Source organism: Panthera tigris, chromosome X (assembly GCF_018350195.1).
Source record: "Panthera tigris isolate Pti1 chromosome X, P.tigris_Pti1_mat1.1, whole genome shotgun sequence".
In the NCBI taxonomy this organism is placed as follows: domain Eukaryota; kingdom Metazoa; phylum Chordata; class Mammalia; order Carnivora; family Felidae; genus Panthera; species Panthera tigris.
Genome location: NC_056677.1, coordinates 119,837,397 through 119,860,240, shown reverse-complemented (window position 1 = coordinate 119,860,240; position 22,844 = coordinate 119,837,397). Strand labels below are relative to the sequence as shown.

The following is a 22,844-nucleotide window of genomic DNA, read 5'->3' as shown; positions in this document are numbered from 1 at the left end:
TCTAGAGAGACGAAGTAATTTTTCTGACAAGAAATTCAACATATCAATGCTGTCATGTTGCTACTTTAACAGTTTTTTTTTATTAAGACCTTTTATTAACAGGTGCTTGCCATTTTTTGACTTTTTTGAAAAAATCAAGTTGTGATCTTTTATTACAAATTAAAAATGAGGTTCCTGGGGCGCCTGGGTAGCTCAGTCGGTTAAGCATCCGACTTCAGCTCAGGTCATGATCTCAACTGTGGATGCGAGCCCCACATCAGGCTCTGTGCTGACAGCTCAGAGCCTGGAGCCTGCTTCAGATTCTGTCTGTCTGTCTCTCTCTCTGCCACTCCCCCACTCATGCCCTGTCTCTCTCTCTCTCAAAAATAAACATTAAAAGTGAGATTCCTAAAAATCTCACCTTGATCAGGTATGAAACAATTGAAAAATCGTTAAAGGTATATTGAGGCAAAAAACCCAGCCTTACCAAAAAGAGACCTCTTTAGGCAAAAATAATAAAAACTCCATGTGCATAGATAATGCAGATAGTTCTATTTATCTGGTCAGTGGGCAAGAAGCAAGCCCTTAAGGTCTTCAGGTCCAATCTTTCGTTCATTTCTTATCGCTGGAATTTCACATCGTTTCTCCTTGTTAGATGACTAAACAGGATGACTGTAGAGATGGTAAGCCAGGATTTACTCAGCCCCGGCCTGCTCAGCCTCAGAAGAGGACAGATCCTCAGCTGGGGGATCCGCTGCTTTTGTGTCTTTGGCACCTTGTGCTTTAGCGTTCTCTGGGCGACCGCGTGGGTGATCAAAATTGTGGCGGTACGGATGTCGAGGTGACTGCTCACCTTCACTCTCATCGCCTTGATCTTCCTTATCTTCTTCACTGCCGTCCTCTCTAAGCTGACTTTGGCAAGGAGGACCCCGTGGGTCAACAGCCCCGAAACATATCCTGTCTCACTGGTCTACCTCGTTCTCTTGCACCCTGGTGGTGAACATCCTGCATCACCTCTTCCCGCACAGGAGGGTCGGAAGACTGTGGCCCACGTCCACACGGTCTCCGCACGTAGTAAGGTGGGAACCATCTGCTGCGGTGGGGTCGGCGCTGTGAGGGCCTGGCCTTCGGGAGCACTCTCGGATGCCTCGTTCTTTTCCCCCACGCTCGCTCTTCCGGTAATTGTGCCGGGAATCGCGTGGAGGGCCCCTGCCACGTGGAGAGTGCCCATAATGTTTACGACCCGCTGCAATACTCACTGCCTTGCACTGGGCCCGCTCCACCCTGGCCCGTGACATTCGCTGCCTCCGCACCCCCTTTCTCCTTCAGCGTCCAACTCCACAGTCTCTCCGTCCCCTACACTGTGAGGTACTTCCTGGGGTAATTCTTTATGGCACTTCTGTATCTCCGTCGGTGTCATTCCTGTTGATGAAACCATATCCGTTTCCTACACGGGACCATCTTCCCAAAACCTTGGTCGAGATGACGCTCCCGCCCCCCCGGCAGGCACCTCAGAGGTGAGGCCGCCCAGCCTCTGTTCCCTTCGCTGCTGAGGCTGGTGGCGGGCTCGGCGTCTCAGTGAGGGCGGGGACGGCTGCTGGGGAGTAGGCCTCTCTGCTCAAGGTTAAGGTGATGATGACTGGGACCGGCTGCCGCAGCTGCGGCCCCTCCCGGGCGTGATGGTAACTGAGCCAGGCCTATGCAGCTGCTCAGGGCTCTCCGGGGTCCGCTCTCTGCTCCCGCTACCGATCCAACTCGGTTCTTAGGCTTTTTAAACTTCACTTCTTCGAATGAGCTTAATGCGCTTTGACACTTCTTAGACTTTATTATCTCTGAAGCTGTCTCGGCTTTATTTCATTAATTCTCACCATGTTTGTTTGAGCACAGGTGGTGGGAAGGTTATTTTCTTTGTTTTGCCGATGAAAAAACAAGGCGGGCTAACTTACGTTCTTTAAGGCTTTGGGGGATTAAAAAGGAGCATAAGGAGGAGGACTGGGCCGACATAATAAAGAGGAGGACAGAAAGAAAAGGAGACCCTGGCAACTGAAGTTGGGTATGGGATGTGGGAACAGAACAGAGAGTATATGGGGCCTGTTGCCAGGGAGCCACTTGACAGTAAGAGTAAGAGGTAGTCGGCAGGAGTGGTCAGATTGATCATGATTCCATTTGCCCAGCCCAGACTGTGAGAACTTTTCTAGGAATTAGATGCTAACCGTGAAGGTGGACCTCATAAGTTTTCTAACCTAGCATTTTACCCTATACCTAATTTTCCTCTGAAAGCTCGAAAGCAACAATGACTCCTAACTCTTACGGTGCTTGGTATTTTATACGCAGTATCTTGGTTAAATGTTCATGGGCAGATACTATTAGTGTGTCCCTATTACAGCAGCTAAGGAAGCTGGACTTTTGGGCCGGGTCACACGGCCTGTAAATTGTGAAGCTAGCACCGGAGTCGACATCCGCCCCAACGTAAATCTGCACTTGGCAAAACTGTGCTCTAATGCTTCTCCAATGACTGATATTCAAACAGCAGGTATAGTCCTATCATTTTTGCCTGCACACCTAATTGCTTTATAAAAATACGTTTCAATTGCTTCATGAGAATTTTGACACTTCTCTCACTTGGTCTACCTAGTTAGAAATACGTGGTTTGTTTTCTTTCTATGAAAACAGAAAGAACAGAACTCTATTGCAATTCGTTTCAACCAGTATGTAGGGAGGCCTCATTTGTACCATTTAATATGCAGAAGACTTGACATATGAAGATAAATGATACAGTTTCAATCTTCAGAGCATGTATAGCAATTGAAATAGGCCCATCTCTTGGGCAGGGCAACGTGGGTGGTCGTGCTATGTCCCACGCATTTGCAGTGACAGCCTGGATGTTGCACTTTGATGTGTTCTGTCTATCCCAGAGATCCTATGAAAGATACCTACCTACAGAGTGGCTTCCTTCTACAAATGATTTTCCCAGGCAGCCTTCACGGGTTGTTTCCCCAGGGCCACAACTATTTCTAGTGATGGCCATGGAGACACGTAATAAATAACCAGCTGGCAAAGCTCTGAGTCAGTGCAGAGGAAGGACTATTTGTATGTATTCCAGATGTGTGAAAATGATAGTAGAAAAGACTGAGTCTTCAAGGGTACATAGTCTTAAAGCTGGCAAGAAATGGTTATTGATGGGGAGACAAGTATAGGTGGAAAGACCAAAGCCATGCTATGGAAGTGTAAGAGGTATGATGAAAGCAGATTTCTTAATTTCTGCATTGCCACGAACAGGCACTTAAATTTTGATATGGACAAAATGGAAAGATTGCAATCAATGCACACATTATAGTTCTGAAGGCTGGGATCAGTGTGTAGGTAATAGTTTTCTATAATCCAGTGGTTTCCAAAATGTGGTTCACAGAACACTTGAGTTCTAAGGAGTCTTCTCGTTGGCCACCCATGTCATGTTAATATTTACAAAGTCAGTGCTATCTTAATATTTACAAAGTCGGTCCTACCTAGGGTTAAAATAATGCATGCATGGAACTGACAGTATTTCATAGCAACACACACACAAGAGCTTGATGAAAAGGTAAGATAAATTATTCAAAAGTTATAGAAATTAAAACCTTCTTATGCAATTTACTTAAACTTTAAATAATTTTTAGAAGCATGAACTGCGGATGTCAAGTAATATTTCCATTGTTGCCTAAAGGTATATTCTTAAGAATTGCAAAGCATTCTTTGTTTCAAAAGTCTGTGGCAACAGACAAGATTGATATCAAACTGAATAATTCATCAGCTAAACTTTGCACATAGCCATTAGCAGTAATTCTGATGAGGATGCATACAGGGAACTTGTTCAAACTTTTCTCCTAAGTTTAGTGTTGAACTTAAACTGTTTCTGATTCAGATTTCATATGTTTGTCAAGAGATTCAGCCTCCTTACTGAAAAAAAAATCTAAGGAGGCTCATACACTTGAGAATATGTCCAATATTTCCCTTTCCATATGAAATATACATGGATTAAAAATGTTTGGTGCTATATATTTAATGGATTAAAAATGTTTGGTGCTATATATTTAACTTTATCCAGATTCTTCTTATAAAAGTACATCTTGAATCCCCAAATATTAATATCTAATTTTTGGCCCATAGAGGAAGCTTAAGAAATATGTATTGGGGTGCCTAGGTGGCTCAGTCGGTTAAGCGTCTGACTTCGGCTCAGGTCATGGTCTCACGGTTCGTGAGTTCGAGCCCCGCATCGGGCTCTGTGTTGACAGCTCAGAGCCTGGAGCCTGCTTCAATTCAGATTCTGTGTCTCTCTCTCTCTTTGCAGCCCCCCCCCCCACCACACACACACTTGTGTTCTGTCTCTCTCTCTCTTAAGAATAAGTAAAACACTAAAAAAATTTAAAAAAAGAAATATGTATTGAATATATATAGTTCTACAGCAATCTGCCTTTATATACAGTCACAATCTTCTCCACGCAACATTTCTGAGAAGCACAGAAATAAGAAATATTAATTTCCTCATTTAGAGATGAGGGTATTAAGGCCCAAAGTGTTTGAATTATTATCCTGAATTCACATGAATATTTTAGTGTTAGAACCGACATAGCATGCAGGTTACCAAATCCAAGTCCAATGCTCTTATGTCAAGTCAGACTGTATTATGTGATTCATATTATCAGTTATTCAAAAATACTTTGAGGCATTTCTCTATAGAAGCTAACGTATAAAAAACTGTGACAGAAATAAAAAAGAATAAGATCATAAATATACATGAAGTCATAAGCTAATCCATATCCCGTGGTCAAGAATTTACTGTGGATCTAAATTTCCTTGCAGCGAAGTAGAACGTTATATAATTTGTATCATTTGACAAATGGAAAAATACAGGTAATGTGATATCGTGTCACCACCATGCTAAAAACTCTCCCGATGGCTTTTCATTGCACTTATAGATAATTCAAACCTCACATCATAGCCCACAAGGCACAGAATACTCTGGCTCCCATTATTTTTCTATTCTCATCAATTATTACTTTCCTCATTGTTAACTATGTCCTAATCTCTTGGTTCTGTCGACATGCCACATTTATTTCCCACCTTCAAGTCTTTGGACTCACTATTCAATACAGTGGCAATACTGCTCCTCACAGATCTTCACATGACTAGTTCCTTCTTATTATCCAGGTCCTAGGTCAAAAGTCTTAGTTTCTCGTTATTCAAGAGCCAGAGAAACTATACTTGACCATCTTATCCAAATTAATCATTTTCCCAGCTATTCCCTGGTTAATTATCATAGCCTACTTATTTATAGTACTTGGCCCTCTCTGAAATTTTCATGTTTATTAATTTTTGTTCACTTCTCTTCTTGCCCTCCAACTAGAATAAAAATTCCACAAGAGCGAGAAACTCATGTGTGCCCCCAACACAATTGGATCTCCAGCACCAAGGACAGAGCCAATCAGGCATTCAATTGAAAATCCATGTGAAAGTCATCGAGCGGGACGAACTTTCCTTAAAACTTCATCCTAAAACCTCACAAACTCTTAAAAAGCCTTTGAAAACATGATGCACTATGGCTTTAGCATCTACTTTTAGACTATGCAGCAGTCACCAATGAGACGAGGTAGAATAAAGAGAGAGTCCATTGCAGAACTTTGAGTAAAACTAATATGAAATGGAAGACCAACGAAATAAGAGCCTTTGAAGGAGAGTAACATGAAACGTCCAGAGAGAGGGAAAAAACAGCGAGGTTAGTGTTACAAAATGAAAGTGACAAGAAGGTATTTCAAAGCAGGTCATGAATAGTATAGATGCCAGAAAAGTATTCAATGAATTTTTCAACAAAGCTACTAGTGGTAACCTTGGCAAAAGCAAATTCGGGGGAGTGGCAGCGGTGATGATGCAAGTCAGAGCGCAGTGGATTAATGAGAGAATGTAACATGAAATTTCATCATAAAAAATAGATGCCATGGTTTTTTGCTGGGCATTTCTAGAGTAGATTTGTATTTATCTGATTTGACCTCCTAAAGAATCTCAATTTAGCTGTACTCAAGTGTCTTAGAGGAGCACTGCCTTCTGATGAGATACTGAATTGGATATTTGCAAATAAATTGGATTTTTCCCCACTAGCCAGGCTTTTAAATATTTGAATACCTACATATTGTACACCTTAAATTTTCTCTTCTGCAGGCTAAATATTTATAGATTCTCCAACCATGCCCACTTATGACCTGGCTTCGGAGCCTTTACTTGCCTGCTTAAGGTTCTGTGAGCACTCTAGTTTGTCAATGTCATCCTACAATGTGATTTCTAGAAATATTTAAGGACATCACTCACCTTTTCAATACTTGTAATAGTTCCTCATCGCCCCATTCATTCTGACTTCTAAGACCTTCAACATTGACTTTAACAAATATTCTTAGGCATTATCTCCATTTCCCTACATTATTTACAATACACATCTAGACCAGGGGTCAGCAAACTTTTTCTGTGAAGCGCCAGGTAGTAAATATGTTTGGCTTTGCAAACCATATGTTCTCTGTTACAGCTACTCAATATGTCATAAACAGTACAATATATAATAACTGTACAATAGACAATACATTAATGAATGACTCTGGCTGAGTTCCAGTAACACTTCATTGGGGAAAAAAAGTCAGCAGGCTGAATTTGGCCCTTGAGCCATAATTTGTCAACCCATGTTCTAGACAAACAAAATGCCTTGTTCATGCTCTCCACCAACCCCTAACCTCCCCCTTCCCCCAATTAGTGAAAGTAAAGGCAATGGCGATAGAACCAGAAGACTCAAGTACAGCAGTTCATATGAAAGGAAAAGTTTTTCCTTCTTCCACATCATTCTGGCGTGAGTGGGCCAGATTGGTTCCTAACTCTGTTTCGCAAGATCATTCATTCGGTACCTGAGCCCTTTCTTGCTAAAGGCAGCGGGTGATTGGCAACTCCGAGTAATACGCAGGCACCAGTACTGTATCTCTTGTTGATCACTTCCCCTAGAGCAATAGGCTTATATTGTCCTTGTTTTAGCTTAAAAACTATTGAAAAAGGTAGTTTTGCCAAATGTTCTGACCCTACATCAAATGGGGTTCACTTTCCAAGCCTACCACCTCTTTTCCTACCCATGAAGCCATTGACTCACACGTTAGATTTTTGTTGTGGTGGTTCCTCTCTTCTGACACCAACTTCTACAGTAGAGTAGGGTAGTGTGTGTTAAGTTGACCAAAACATGGGGGAAAAACAACATATTAAAGGTTAATTTCTCATATGTTTAACTGTCCAGGGTGGTTCCGGGCTGTTGAAAGAGACTCTGCTCCACAGTCATTAACAGACCTAGGGTGATGGCCACCCTGCCACATTCAACGTGTGGCTTCAAGGTGCATCTGGGTGGTTGTCATAAGTTTGTTGGAAGAGGAAAAGAACAAGGAAGAACTCATATAAAAAAAATCTTTATGATCCAGGACATGATTTTCTCTCATGTTACACTGACTATAATTCTGTCATATGGCCATACTTAATGGCAAGTGAGGCCGAGAAATGTAGTTCAGCTATATGCCTAGGAGGAAAACAAAAATGAATTATGGTAAATAGTCATTAGTTTCTGTACACCATCTGTCAAGACTCTGCAGTATTGTTCCATTCATGATTTCCTCACTTACTCTCATTTTCTCTTTTGTATGAATCTCTACAGTTCTTTTCGTATGCTCTTCGTGACACACAGACTTCTCTACCTGAAATGCAGATACTGGTGGGCCTGAATGTGACGGTCATTAAAGACAGGAACACTGGAACTCTGCCTTCTGGCCTGCAGCACTGGAATCTGGAATTGCAGCCAGTGACCCGGTGGCAGAGCACAGCAGGAAGACAGGTTCGGCTTTGTGTGTCTGACTCATCTTCGTATCACTTCCTCCCAGCGTACGGCATTGAAACAAATGGAAACCCAATTAGTGTGGTTGAAATCACACCTTATCATCTCCCACTTCTCTTGGGCTTTATTTAAGTCTTACGATTTTCCTTCCAACCTGCAGTACACTCTTCTTTGGGTAACTCTCCGACTCATAGTAATTCCCCCTTCCCTTGGAAAAACCTCAGTACAGAGAGGAAACCAGTACAAATAATTAGGTGAGTTTTCAATCTGTAACTACAGCTGGCTGTTCCATAGACTAAATAAAATGATTTCTACGGGACATTTGGGCACATTGAAACAGAGACCGGGAGGGTTCAGAGCCAAATCATGTTAATGACAGAATATTAGGGAGAAGATCTACCATTTTCTGCTGTTGAAGTTCCAGGTCCACCCTAATTCCAGCCCTTTTGTGTGCCTTGGCTATTAAAAATCTTTCTTCAAAACTGTGAAATACAACAGTACCCTTTCGGGGTACTTGACATTTTGTTAAAACACTAAAATTAGTTTCCTCTGCTCGCTACTAAAACAAACTTGTTATTACCATGTCACTGTTAGAGTTTTACTTTTCTGGGGTAGAGGGAAGTATAACGGCATTTGAGTCATTATTCTTTCTCTTAAGCACATGGTGACATCATACCTGTGCCATAAGCTATGGGCCCAAGTCATTCTAACTTGTCCCCACAGTTGTAACTTTCTTTGAGTCTGATATTTGTGTAGCTGGATTTTAGCACTCTAACACTTTTGCTCGTATGTTGTTATTATTTGTTTTTGGATTTTGTTCATCGTTCCAGACTATTAAGGTCATTTCTAGTCGTGACAGGACACACAATGCAGCAGAGAACGCTAGCCTCAGCAAGAAGTGTACTCTCCTCTTCTGCCTGGAACTTCTCTACACGACATCTCTTAGGGGTCCTGCGTCACTTGCAGGCCTGGCCTGTAAAACCTCTTTTGTAATCCTCCACACTCTCTCCCTTGTCTCCTGGCTACATACAAATGATCCACTGGAGGACTCCAAAGCCCTAAAAAAAAACAGTGGAACAATTAGATTGAAAGAACCTAGGTCCTCAAAAGACTGCATCAAACAGATCTTGGTCTGCAGTTTGAAGAAAAAGTAAACTTGTCTGTATTAAGCCTTTGAAATGTAGGGATTATTTGTAACAGCTGTCAAATAACGAAAATCTGAATGTATATAAGGAAGGGCTATTCAAAAAGACGATTGCAATAAATAGAACATGCTGACCTCAGGATCTGCAAGTGTCTTAAAATCAAACAGTGGAAGGTCTTAAAAAAATGGGAAACGGTAAGAGGGCTGGTAGGAACTTTAGTGGGGGAGGGGGGAGGCAAGCAGTGGGGGTGGGAAGGTGGAAAACTCCAGGCACTTCAACAACAAAATCTGGTTCTGTAGTCAGCCACTTCATGGAATGAGCCACAAGGGAGGATGTCTGTATCTTGGTGCTTGCTTAAGGGGCGAAACCAAAGTTCCGGGACCTGTGTGGAGGAGAGAAGCCTGACTAAAATTTGGTCAAGTAATGTGGAATTATGAGTACATGGTCACAGTCTATCTTGACTAATCCAGTCTCTCTCCTCAGTTTCGTCAATCCTACTAACTCAGTCAACACGCCATCGGGGTACTTACTAAACTCCATATTGTTCCTACTCTGGCCAGGCTCAGCCCCCTCTAACAACAGTAAGAGATTAGAGAGAGCTACTGTAGCACCAGACTTAGGAACCCAAACCTTTTGGTGAAAACCTCTCTAGAGAATGAATTCTTCCACCTCTCATTCAGGGTTACCTCCTCAGTATGATGCCACAGATAAAAGAAAAAGGGTAACACAGCTCACATTCATAAGAGAGAAAATGTACCGTGATAATGTAAGATGTTAACAAAAGGAAAAAACTGGGCAAGAGGATTACAGGTACTCTGTGCTATCTATGTAACATTTCTGTAAATATAAAACCATTCTAAAACGTAAACATTTCATGCTTCTGACAAATATTGAAAATAATAAGTGATGGCAAGGATGCAGGGGAAAGGGAGCATCCATACATTGCTGGTGGGAATGCAAAATTGTACAACCACTTAGGAAGACAATTTGGCGGTTGCTAATAAGGTCAAACCTCCACTTACCGTATGGGACAGCGTCCTGCTCCTAGATATTACACCAGAAAAATCATCATTTATGTTCACTCCAAAACCTCTAAGGGAAAGTTTAAGGCAGCTTTATACATCATCATCAAAAGCTTTAAACAACTCCAATGGCAGGAATATACCGTTAATACATACAACAGTATGGATAAATATCAAATGCGTTATCATAAGTGAAGACAGAAAAATTATATATACTCTACGATTCTATTTATGTGACTTTATATGTAGACACAGATAAGAGACGAGAGGTCTCCCTGGACTTGGGGGTATGGGGATGGGTTACAAAAGAGCAACATGGGAGGATTCGGAGACGTGATAGAACCGTTCTGTATCATGAGCGTGGTACTGGTTACATAAGTGTATACATTTGTCAAAACCTGTAGAACTGAACCGCAAAAGAGTATGACCCTGTGTAATTTTATTATTTTTTAAATGTTTATTTATTTATTTTGAGAGAGAGAGAAAGAGCATGAACAGGGCAGGGGCAGCAAGCGAGGGAGAGAAAGAACCCCAAGCAGGCTCTGTGCTGTCAGTGCAGAGCCCAGTGCAGGGCTTAATCCCATGAACCGTGAGATCACGACCTGAGCGGATGCTCAACCGACTGAGCCGCCCAGGGACCCCCTACCCTGTGTAATCTTAAATGTATGGATGACAAAATAAACATTGAAAGGAAAAGGGTGGGATATGATATGCAGCAAATTCTAATCTAATTTAAATCTAATCTAAATTACAATAAAAATGACGTATATTCTGTCCTTAAAGCAAATCTCAGCAAATATAGAGAATAAAAACATCCGAATAAAATTCTCTGACCAATTAGGCTAGAAATTAATAACAAAAGAGTAGCCATAAAATTCCCATATGTTTTAAAATCTAAACGGTGCACATCTAAATAACTCATTGACAAAAAGAAAATAACTGCATTTAGGTAGTATGTTACCATAAATGATAATGCAAATCAGATGTATTAAAGCATGTAGAACACAGCTAAAGCAGTAATCAAAGAAAAACTTATAGATTTAAATACTTCTATTAGAAGCAAAAGCCTGAAAATCAACAATATTATGTGAATCTTCATCTTACATAAGAGAAAAGAACAGCAAAGTATGGGGTGCCTGGGTGGCTCAGTCGGTTAAGCATCTGACTCTTGATTTCTGCTCAGGTCATGGTCCCTAGTTCATGAGATTGAGCCCTATGTCAGGCTCTGTGCTGACAGTGCAGACCTGCTTGGGATTCATTCTCTCTCTCTCTCTCTCTCTCTCTCTCTCTCTCTCTCTCTCTCTCTCAAAATAAATAAATTTTAGAAAAAAGAAAAAGAAAAGAATAGCAAAGTAAACCCAATGAAAATAAAAGAAAAATAATAAAGGAACCAATATCAGTGAAATAGAGACGATCAAACGGAAAGATTCTACCTAGAAATTGCTAAAATGACCAACCTCTGGTCATTTAAAATGACCTATTGAAAAACAAGGAAAAGATACAAAGAAATGTCAGGAATGACGGGATGTCAAGATGTGGAAGACTCAATACTAGAAAGATGCTGCTTCTCACCCATTTCATCAATGGATACAACCCTCATCCCAATTAAAATCCTGGAAGGTTTTTTGAGCAACTGGGCTTATCATCAAAAGTCTCATTTAAGAAACACGTAGCGCTTCAAGAATGGAAAATTATGATCTCAAAAGTGAAGTGCGAGATGCAAGAGGAATGCTTATCAAAGAAAATGTTAACCATGTGTGTAAATCTAAACAGAAACTGTTAGTACAAAAAATAGTGTCCTGTTTGGGGGATATAAAGATTATAGCTGAAATAGTAAACATTTTGTAGTTGTGAAAAAGGAAATTTTCACTGAATTTTGACCACGTACATGTGGACTTGGTTCCTCTGAGCCTGGAGAGAGTATGATAGCAAATAACTGAGTCCTCAGAAAAAAAAAAAAAAAAAGAATCAGAGCAAGGGCTTCTAGAAAAACTATTTAGAATGAATGGAAAAACAGCCAGTGAACATATAGCCGTACTATGTAGACTCAGTAAAAAGATTCAGGAATCATTCATAGGTTTGCCCCTGAGCTCCACTAAATCCCGAAGATCTTTAACTGGCAAGACAAAGACTTGTTCCAACTAAACAACCACTTTGCCTTGTGGAATTATGGTTTTCTTCCTTTGCCTTTTGTCATGCAAAGAGTTCATGGACATATACCCCAAGCAACACTTGGCGCAGAAATAACGTAGAGCTCATGGGGAAAAAAAAAGTTCTAAGTAGATAAATAGCATACATCACGCAGTACTCCAAACATTCATTACTCCATACCCAGAATGTTCCCAGATGTTCTGTTTGCACCAGGTCTAAAGTTCCAACAGGACGGGACCCTACTTTTATTATTATTATTATTATTATTATTATTATTATTAATTTTTTGACCCCCTTCACCTATGTTTCCCCTTTCCACCTATGTTCTTTGTATCTATGAGCTTGTTATTTGTTTTTTAGATTTTACACATAAGAAAGATCTTGCAGTATTTGTCTTTCTCTAACTTATTTCACTTAACATAATGTCCTCAAGGTCCATCCATGTTGTTGCAAGCGGCAAGATTGCAAATGAGTAAGATTATTCAGCCATATCCAGTCAAAACCACAATGAGGGGCACCTACGTGGCTCAGTCAGTTAAGCGTCAGACTCTTGATTTCGGCTCAGGTCACGATCTCACGGTTTGTGAGATCCAGTCCCGCGGCAGGCTCTGCGCTGACTCATGAGCCTGCTTGGGAGTCTCTCCCTCTCTCTCTCTCTCTCTCTCTGCCCCTCCCCACTGGTGTGCAAGTGCACATACATGCATTCTCCCCCTCTCTCTCAAAATAAATAAATAAATAAACATTGAAAAAAAAAACCCACAATGAGCTATCACCGCACCTCACACCTGTCAGAACAGCGAAAATAAAAAACACCAAAATAGCAAGCGTTGGTGTGAATGTGCAGAAAAGGGAACCCTCGTGCACTGTAGGTGGGAATGCAAGCTGGGGAAGCCACTGTGGAAGAGGGCGTGGAGGTTCCTCAAAGAATGAAAAATAGAAACACCATGTGATGCAGTAATTGCACTACTGGGTGTTTACCCAAAGAATATGAAAACACTCATCAGAATGTTACATGCACCCCTATGTTTACAGCGGCATTATTTACAATAGCCAAGTTATGGAAGCAGCCCAAATGTCCATTGACAGACGAATGGATAAAGATGTGGTATATACATGCGATGGAACCTTATTTAGCCATAAGAAATGAGATCTTGCCGTCAGCAACAACATGGATAGAGCTAGAGAGTATAATGCTAAGTGAAGTAAGGCAGTCAGAGAAGGACAAATACCCTGTGATTTCATTCCTATGTGGAATTTAAGAAACAAAACAAACAAGCAGAGGGAGGAAAAAAGAGACAGAGAGACAAATTAAGAAATAGACTTTTAACTATAGAGGACAAGCTGATGGTTACCACAGGGGACGTGGGGGGAGGGTATGGGCGAAATAGGTGAAGGGGATTAAGAGTACACATACTGGGACGCCTGGGTGGCTCAGTTGGTGAAGCATCCGACTCTTGATTTTGGCTCAGGTCGTGATCCCAGGGTCATGGGTTCAGGCCCTGCACAGGGCTCTGTGGTAGCACAGGGCCTGCTTGGGATTCTCTCTCTCCCTCTCCCTCTGCCCCTCTCCTGCTAATGTGTTCTCTCTCTCAAAAAAAAATTGTCTTAATGAAAAAAAGAGTACACGTATCATGATGTGCACTGAGTAATGTAGAGAATCGTTGAATCACTATATTGTGCACCTGAAACTAATATAGCGCTGTGTTTTGACAATAGTAGAATTGAAATAAAATAAATAAAAATTAAAAGCGTAGAAATTTGCTGAAATATAGGGAGAAAAAGTGAAATGAGAGAACTAAAACACCAGTTAAATAAAGACAAGGAAGTAAAGAAAACAATCAAGGAAAAGTTGTCAGATGACAAGATAGAAAATAAAATAGAAAATCCAAATATATCGGTAATCACGCTAAACACAAATGGACTGATAATGGTGTAAGCAACACAATTTACAAGCTTACTCCTATACTCCCATATTAGGAAATCCATTATTTTCAAGCATATATGAAGCATTTATAAAAGTTAACTTCATATTAGGCTGTCAACCCCATCAACAAGTTTCAAAGTATGGTATCCAGTGTCATACACATCGTACTTTCCAACTATGACGCATTCCAATTAGAGATGTTATAAAAAGACAACCAAAACATACATTTGGAAATTTAAAAACACACTCATGTCAAAGACAAATTATGATGGAAATTAGGAAATACGTAAAAGTAGATAATACTGAAAAGACCCAAATACAAAACAACCAAACGTGTTAGATGCAGCTAACGCGGCTCTTGCATTAAAAACGAAAATGGAAAGTGAAGAAACTAAAGAAGTTAGAAAAAGAATTTATAAATTCAAGTCAGGATAATAGAAATAATTTTTAAAATACAAAAGCAAATATCCGAAATGGAACGTAGCCAAGAGATCAATGTGGCTGCAGTGAAAAGAGACGGGAGCGTCACTGAAAATGAAGTCAGATAAGTGAGAGAGGAAAGGGAACCAGATGTTTCAGAGCCTTTTAGGTCTCAGTGAAGACTGAGGCTTCTATTCTGAAGGAGCTGGGAAATCATGGGAGGGTTTTAAAAAGAGTAGTGACATGAGCTGATTGACATCCTAATTTGAGACTGGACTAAAGGAAGGCAAAAAAAATACGGAGACCAGTCACGAGGTTACTACAATAATCCAGGGGGAGATAGCGGTGGTTTAATCCAAGTCAATGGCAGTGGGAATAGTTAGAAGTAGTCAAATCTAGGGGCGCCTGGGTGGCTCAGTCGGTTAAGCGTCCGACTTCGGCTCAGGTCATGATCTCAGGGCTTGTGGGTTTGAGCCCCGCATCAGGCTCTGCGCTGACAGCTCAGAGCCCGGAGCCTGTTTCGGATTCTGTGTCTCCCTCTCTCTCTGCCCCTCCCCTGCTCATGTTCTGTCTCTGTCTCTCAAAAATAAATAAATAAAAACATTTTAAAACAAGTAGTCAAATCTGGAATATATTTCAGGATTGGAGGTGATAAGATTTATTAATGGACAATATACGGGGTGTGAGAAAGAGGTCAAGAATATGGCAAGATATTTTGACCTGAGGACTGAGGTTGTTATTAATTAAGATGGGAAAGACTGTGGGAGGAGTTGACATGGAATGCAATATGAAGAGTGTGGTTTGGTACATATTAAATTCCAGTTGTTGTCAGATATTCAAATTAGGGTATCAAGTATGCAGTTGGAGATCTAGGTTAGGATTCAGAAATATATTCTTTTTTTTTTCTTTTTTTTTTTCTTTTTTTTTTGAGAGAGGGAGAGACACAGAGAATGAATAGGGGAAGAGCAGAGAGAGAGGGAGACACAGAATCGGAAGCAGGCTCCAGACTCCGAGCTGTCAGCACAGAGCCCGACGTGGGGCTTGAACCCACAAACAGTGAGATCATGACCTGAGCCAAAGTTGGACCCTCAACCGACTGACCACTTCAGGCACCCCAGAAATACATCCTTTCTAACATGGCCAAGCCTTTACATATAACTTCAATATAAAGATTTGTGACTTAAATGACAAGTTAATTTATAATAACACAGCAATTAATTATCCTCATTCTTTTCTATTTTAGTGTATATACTCCAGGATCACAGTGGATTCTCACACTGAGAGAATATTTAGCCTTTTAGCTCTTCTGACACAGGATCCGAGCATTTAACTTGAACAGGATGTTGAACTATGTTCCAAAACCTAGGTTTCGAAACAAGTTCTTAAAATTTTATCAATGGAAATTTTATGTTCCCACTTAGGTAGTTTTAACTGTTGGTTGAAATGGCACGTCCCAAGCTGGTAATTATTTTTGAAAATCTGAAATCTCTAAACACATTTTTAAATCAATTAGCACGCAGTAAATTGGTGCAAGTTATAGTTTTATGGTTAGTTTTTTGTTTTTTGTTTTTTGTTTTTTTAATTTAGATTCCATAGTTGTTTTCCTGCAAGGGGAGATTAAATACAATTGTTTTAAAATGGTTGCCCAAATTAAAAAAATAATAAACCAGACAATGCAAAAAACCTGTGACCAGTATAGGGCCTAACTATATTCAATGTTTTCTATTATTTACACTCAGTCTTCTTCCTCTCTTCAGCCTCTTTTGTAAAGGTAGTCAATGAAAAATTCTCCTACCCATTATCCTCTGCCTCCCATTTTGAAAAGATGAGGCCTCAACATTTTTTTCCCTTTTTGTGCCTGATGGTTCAACTTCAAAATATGATCAGAATTTGCCCTTTAGCCTTGACAGTCCCCGGAGCCCTAAATACTCTTCTAATTTCCCCCTCTCCTGTGAGGGCAAAATGACTTGTAAAAGGGTCAGGATGTATTTCTAGACATCCTAAATTTTCCACGTGACTTTAAATGGAAGTCCTTAATTACTTGAAGCTTTGTCCAACTCTGCACCCAGTCAATTTTCTTCCTCAGATTCTGACCTTCCCCTATAATTCAACTAGAGACAGGCAGTAAAATCTGTTTATTCCTTTCATGAAGATACTCCTCCTTCTATCCATCTGGGGACAGCCTCCCTGTAACCTCTGGGAAATAGAATACTTTCTTGGCCCACTAATAAGACAATTAGATACTGACCTATATGCTTTGCCCTTTGGAAAGATTCCATCCAATGTTGCCTATACTTGGAGTTTTCCAAAGTGGTCACATTCTCTTTAGTCAAAGCTAGGAGGGCTCGGTCATCTATGAAAACAAGAGGGAAGACCACAGTTTCAGACAGTAAACTAACAAAGTCAGGAACACGGTAATCCAGCTGATCATAATAACAAGAAGCAGTAGTTCTATTGTTTCATAATCTATGTTCTCTGCCATGAGTGGAATTGTGACTAGCAGTTAGACAGTACAGATCGTAGCAGGAAGGGAAGCAAAAAGCAAATTTTACTTGAACTGCACCCTAGTCCTTCCCCTTGAGGAAGGCTTATGAAGAATGCATATGGCTTCCCACCACATTACCACTTATCACTGGCCCACAGTTTTGTCCATTATCATGTCATGAGCATGAATGGAAGCAGTAACCAGGGAAACTTGGGGTAGCACATGTACTTTATCCATGATCAAAATGTCTTTTCTACCTAGTCACCAACTCCATTCCTTGCTCCTATCTACGGTACATAAATACAGAAGAATAATGTATCTTCTTCTTTGTCTTGCCTGTGTCTTCATACCTTACTGACCAAAAAGTGTTTTTGTTAGTAAAGTCTTAGTTGTCTAATGTGGGTTATAAGCTTAGGAATCCCCCAGGCTTACACCAATGGGTTAACAAGGCATAAAGAAATACAAAATCATAAAATGCTCACACCTGAGTTTGGGTAAACCAGATTGTCACTCCAAGAATAGGGAGGTGCAAAGACACCCTGAGAATAGGGAGGCACAAAGGTGCCAGGAATAGGGAGGTGCAAAGGCACCCCAAAATAGATAGGGGGGCAGAGCCCCCAAAATAGAGAGGGAGAGGCAAAGGCCTAAAATAGGAATGGGTGCAAAGGTGCCCAATACACAGGTATATGAAATAAACAATAATAGATATTCAGGGTAGAAGGTCCCCCAATTTAGTACAATGGCAGAAAGCTGCTTTCACAGGAGGATAGCACCAGGTTAGGTAAACTGGTGAATTGAACTACAGACCGCTGCGCTGTATGCAAAGCAGCCCAGAGCGGAGATGGTTAACAAAAGAAATGGTGCCTTGTCAACCCTGAGGTGACTCCCCCTATCTGTCTCGTCCCCAAGGCTGGCTGAGATAAACAGAGGTGCTGTTTCATGTCTGCTGTAAACAACCTTCCTCCCGACAGCCCGGTGCCCGGATTTTGTTTTGTATTAACCCAAACCCCAAACAATGTATATCTTCAAAACCCCCCTCTTCCTTCATGTCCCCACGTTAATGTTCCCAGTTTCCTTGTCTCTTTGTACACGTCCATCACGTTTGTAAGCCTTCTGATCTTAATAAAAACTAGGGCAAGGACCCTTATTCAGGGCTCTTGTCTTTTCCCGGACATTAGCCATCTCTCGCTTTAATCCTGCGTCCGCTCTTTTGCTGGCCAAAAGAGAACTTCAGACTTACAGTCTACGACAGTCTAATTCCACTTATTTCATATACATTTTTACTAACACACAAAACATACTCAAACATTTTCAACCTCGTGATTGTACCACTTACCTGCCGATAAGATCTCACTACCTGCACTGCATATAATTACTGAACTTATACATTTTCTTTTTCCAGTAAAATAGTCTCTCCTTCTGTTCCATACTATAGACAGGGCCTAGGGTAGGCACCATAGGCTATGCTACATTTTATATCAATAACTTTAACTAGTCATCCAGTGTATTTATTTAACCCATAACCAATCCCCATAACTCTATTCCAATATACCGCAAATTGAGCCATCTTTTTCATATCAACATGAAAAACTTGAGTGAACTCCTCCCTGAAATTCAGATCCAGTATATTTATTTTAAGAGTCATAAGGGAAAACACAAACGCTTACTCATCAGTCTTCAGTGAAAGAAAAATAATACTTGTCCCAGAGACTTGACGAGTGACCAGATTAAAGCAGGAGCCATGAGACATCAGAAGAGACAGACGAAAGCTATTTTGGTGAAAGCATTGACAGGCCTGGAAATGGAGACGATGTGCATGTGTGGGCAAAGGACAAGGAAGAGTTAAAGATGATTTCCAGGTTTCTATCTCGTGTGATGAGGTGCACTGTGGACTGTTATCTCTCAGTCCCCAAACAATACTGAAACTCAGTTATGCCCAGCGTGCTTTGTAGGCCCCAAATTCTGAATTTCGGCAGCCTCGTGTCTGTTTGTGTTCACATCCCAGCATGCTTGATCACAAAATGCACCCCCATTCATATATAAGCTCAAAAACTCAATATTGCCAATAATTCTCCCAGTCCCTAACCCTGTGTTTCAGATGATGCCCCTTATTTAAGACTTGCCTATCTTCAAGATACCTCTGGTCATCCGTAAGATGCCTTGGACTCAACATATCGATATCAATGGCCAACCTCAGAAAACATGAACGGCTGGGCAGGGGGCAGGCGGGGAATGATAATCCAGGATCTCCATCTTCAGAATGCTGTGACTACCAATGTGTCTTTGTGTAATCACCAAAAACAACAATAGCAATAACAACAAGGCTTCCCAGTAAGTTGTGTCCCTTGTCATTGCAGCTGTCAGTAAGCAGAACCGTCAACCTTAGTTCAATGAAGCAAGGGAGAAAATAACCTCTTTCAAACAGCCTGTCTTTTATCACTACATCAGGAAACGTTGAAAGTGTTGAGCCACAAAAAATAACTACTTTTATGTTCAAATTATTTACCTAGCAGTTCACTGCCCAAAAAGGGGGCTATGTGAAACCACTTCTCACATACCCTCTAGATGTGCTCTATTATACATAGCTAAATGCTGACCAAAGAAGCATATAAAATTTTCAGTGTTTGGTAAATGGGAAGATGTTCCTTTGCACATAGCTTGTAAAACAATCTAGCCCTTTAAATGTCAATACAATAGCCACTAGTGACATACGGCTACTGAGCCCTCGAGATGTGACAAGTCTATATTAAGATGTGCCGTAAATGTAAAATGCATGGCATATTTTGAAGAAAAATTATGAAAAAGGAATGTAAGATATCTTGTCGTTTTTCTATTGAGTATAAGTTTTAGATGATACTAGTTTGGACAGATTGGGTTAGATAAAATATATTACTAAATATAATAATATATATATATAATATAATATTACTAAATAATTTCCATTTACCTCTTTTAACACGGTTTCTAAAAAATTTAGAATTACGTAGGAAGCTCACATTATATTTCTATCGGACATTGCTATTCTATACTATGTTAGAGCATATATCAGATAACAATTTTAGAATGCCCTTTAACTGTCTGTTGTCTTCTTGACTATCACTTTTTCCAAACTAAATTACTGTGACATATAGTTAGTCTGCCTTTCTCAGTGTGTCCTAACCAATTTCTCAGTTAACTAGGGAATTTGTTTAAAGGAAAATAAAATTTTCTGTTATATGTTTTCATATTTCCAAACATGATATAGGTAACTTTTATTAGATTCCAACTGGCATCATTAGTGTTCATCAACATACAAAAAAACAGGTAACTTGGGCAAATGGTGGAAACCCAGGGGAGATACTCCATCTTTTCATTTAGTGCTATATTTTTCCTCCTTTTCAATTAGCACAAGCAATCTTTTTGATATAGTGGCAGCACAGCGTGACTATATATGCTAAGTGATGTTGCGAATTCAGGCTGTGAGATTTCCCTTGGAGATTAAATTACCTTTGAAATTCTCCAGCTGAAGCAGCATGAATTTCTCTTCTACTTTGTTTTTGGCCTGGAATCCTTAGTGATGCAATTTCTTCCTAAGGAAAATGCATCGAAATGACTCTCTGGTTCTCTGAGCTTTGCTTAAGCCCAATATCAACAAAGATGATGAATATTTTTGGCGGGGGTGGGGAGGGGGGGCTTGGTGAACTGCCCTGCCATTCATCTAGCTGTCTTCAGGAATTACAGGCAGAAAGGGATTAGAATTACTAGTGACTTCTTTCCTTGATGTCAGGCAGAGCAAACTGTCCTAAACAAAGACTGGAGTTCTGTTCTTAAGCTGGGATTTTTGTTCAGGTTGTTAACGTTTGTGGCTAAAGATTTTCTATCGGACTCATAAAATTTATAGATACTTTGGCCAGGTGCATCATTCCTATATACTCCTCTCCTCGCATTTCCTCTGATGAATCCCATACTGGTAGACAAACACTGGAGTGCGATATGTTGAGTATCCTGAGGAAAAATGAAAAGTTCCATTCATCCATTAATTATCTAGACATTTGATTCCCTCAACTATTACCATTTACTCATCCATCTAGAAATTTCTAGACAATGGATAAAAGTGTCCAGTTTTCATTTATTAAGTTGGCCTCATCTCGTTTCAGTCATTTTATAAGCTCTAACTCATCATAAGGTTGTGATGAATTGCCCCCCCTTGTAATAGAGGGAAAATTAGAACATTAACAGAGTCTATAGTTTCAGACTTAACACAATTCCATATCAGTATCAGAACCTACACATCCACCTAAAAGCAAAATGTACACTTCAAAATCAGATGGGGTAGCCTAAATGCCCTATGGGTGATTCCAGTGGAATACAGTGCATAACGTTTCTGAAGAATGCATATTAAATATGAGCAGTTATAAGACTCTGAGTAGGATGTAGTATGCTTGTGTAAATGCAAGTAAGATCATATTTGAAGGAGGTTTCCTAAGATTAGAATAAAGCTAAAATGGATGCGAGGTTAAAATATTCCAATAACACTTGAAACTTGTAGTCTTTCTGGTATTCATCCAAAATTGTGAGCATGTTTCTTTCTTCTGTGTTTGCAATGGTTGAGGTTCATTTACTTCAAAAGTTCTCAAATTTATTCTAGGCACAGGGTCTTGGGCCCCAGGGCCAGCAAACTTTTTCCGTGAAGGGCAGACTCTAATCGGTGTTTGTTACTTTGCTGGCCACAAGATCTCTGTTGCAACTATTCAACTCTGCCACTGTAGCACAAGCTTATAAGCACAAGAAGTCATAGTATGTAAACCAATGGGCGTGGCTGCGTTCCAATGAAACTTTAGAAAAACACATGATAGGCTGAATTTGGACTATAGTTCATAGTTTGTTAACCCATTTCATTCCAATGAAATCTCACATCAAATCCCAGTGGCTCGTAATGGTTATGAATGAAAGTTCAAAAACACAGGTTAAGTCAGAAATACCACATTATCTTCCAAAGAAAACCTTTTATAACACCACTCAGTGGTAAGTTTTATCTACTTCTTTTTTTTTTTTTTGATGTTTATTTTTGAGACAGAGAGAGACAGAGCATGAGTGGGGGAAGGGAGAGGAAGAGGGAGACCCAGAATCCGAAGCAGGCTCCAGGCTCTGAGCTGTCACCACAGAGCCCCATGCGGGGATTGAACTCAGGGATCCTGAGATCATGACCTGAACTAAAGTCAGACGCTCAACCGACTGAGCCACCCAGGGGCCCCCTATCTGAGTAATTCTTGGAGCTATCCCCACCCTTCCTTAGGATCTTATGTAGCAGCAACACAAAGCAGTGGGTTGGGGTATGTGGGTTCCATTGTCTGCATGTTATCTGTTTAGACATGTTACCACTCTAACCTCCATCAACAGGCCTCTTCAGTCCTGACTCGGTGCTGCTTGCGGCCATGCTTGAAGCATGGGTAATTGATGGATATACTACAAACTCCCACTGGAGTCCCATGCAGACATTACTTAACGATGGCTTGCCACATACTGGGGGTGCTTCCACGGTTCTTGTTTATATTTTGGAAACCACTTTATTGAGTTATGGACATGTAAAAAGCTGTACATATGTCATGTATACAAGTCTAATTTAGGGATAAGTATACGTTCGTAAAACCATTACGGCCATTATGGTCATAAACACATTCATTCCCTCCCAAAGTTTCCTCCTGTCCCCTTTATTGTTGTTATTTGCATGTGTGTGTGGTAAGAACATTTAACATATGATCTGCTCTCTTAGCAAATTTTAAGTATACAATAGGGTTTTGTTAGCTATAGGCCCTATGCTGTATTACAGATCTCCAGTGTATTACAGATGTATTAC

General features: G+C 40.4%; 1 pseudogene; it reads right to left on the bottom strand.

The window, feature by feature from the left end:
* Positions 1–674: 674 nt before the first annotated feature.
* LOC102962768 lies at positions 675–22,424 on the bottom strand (annotated as a pseudogene).
* Between the last annotated feature and the right edge of the window lie 420 nt (positions 22,425–22,844).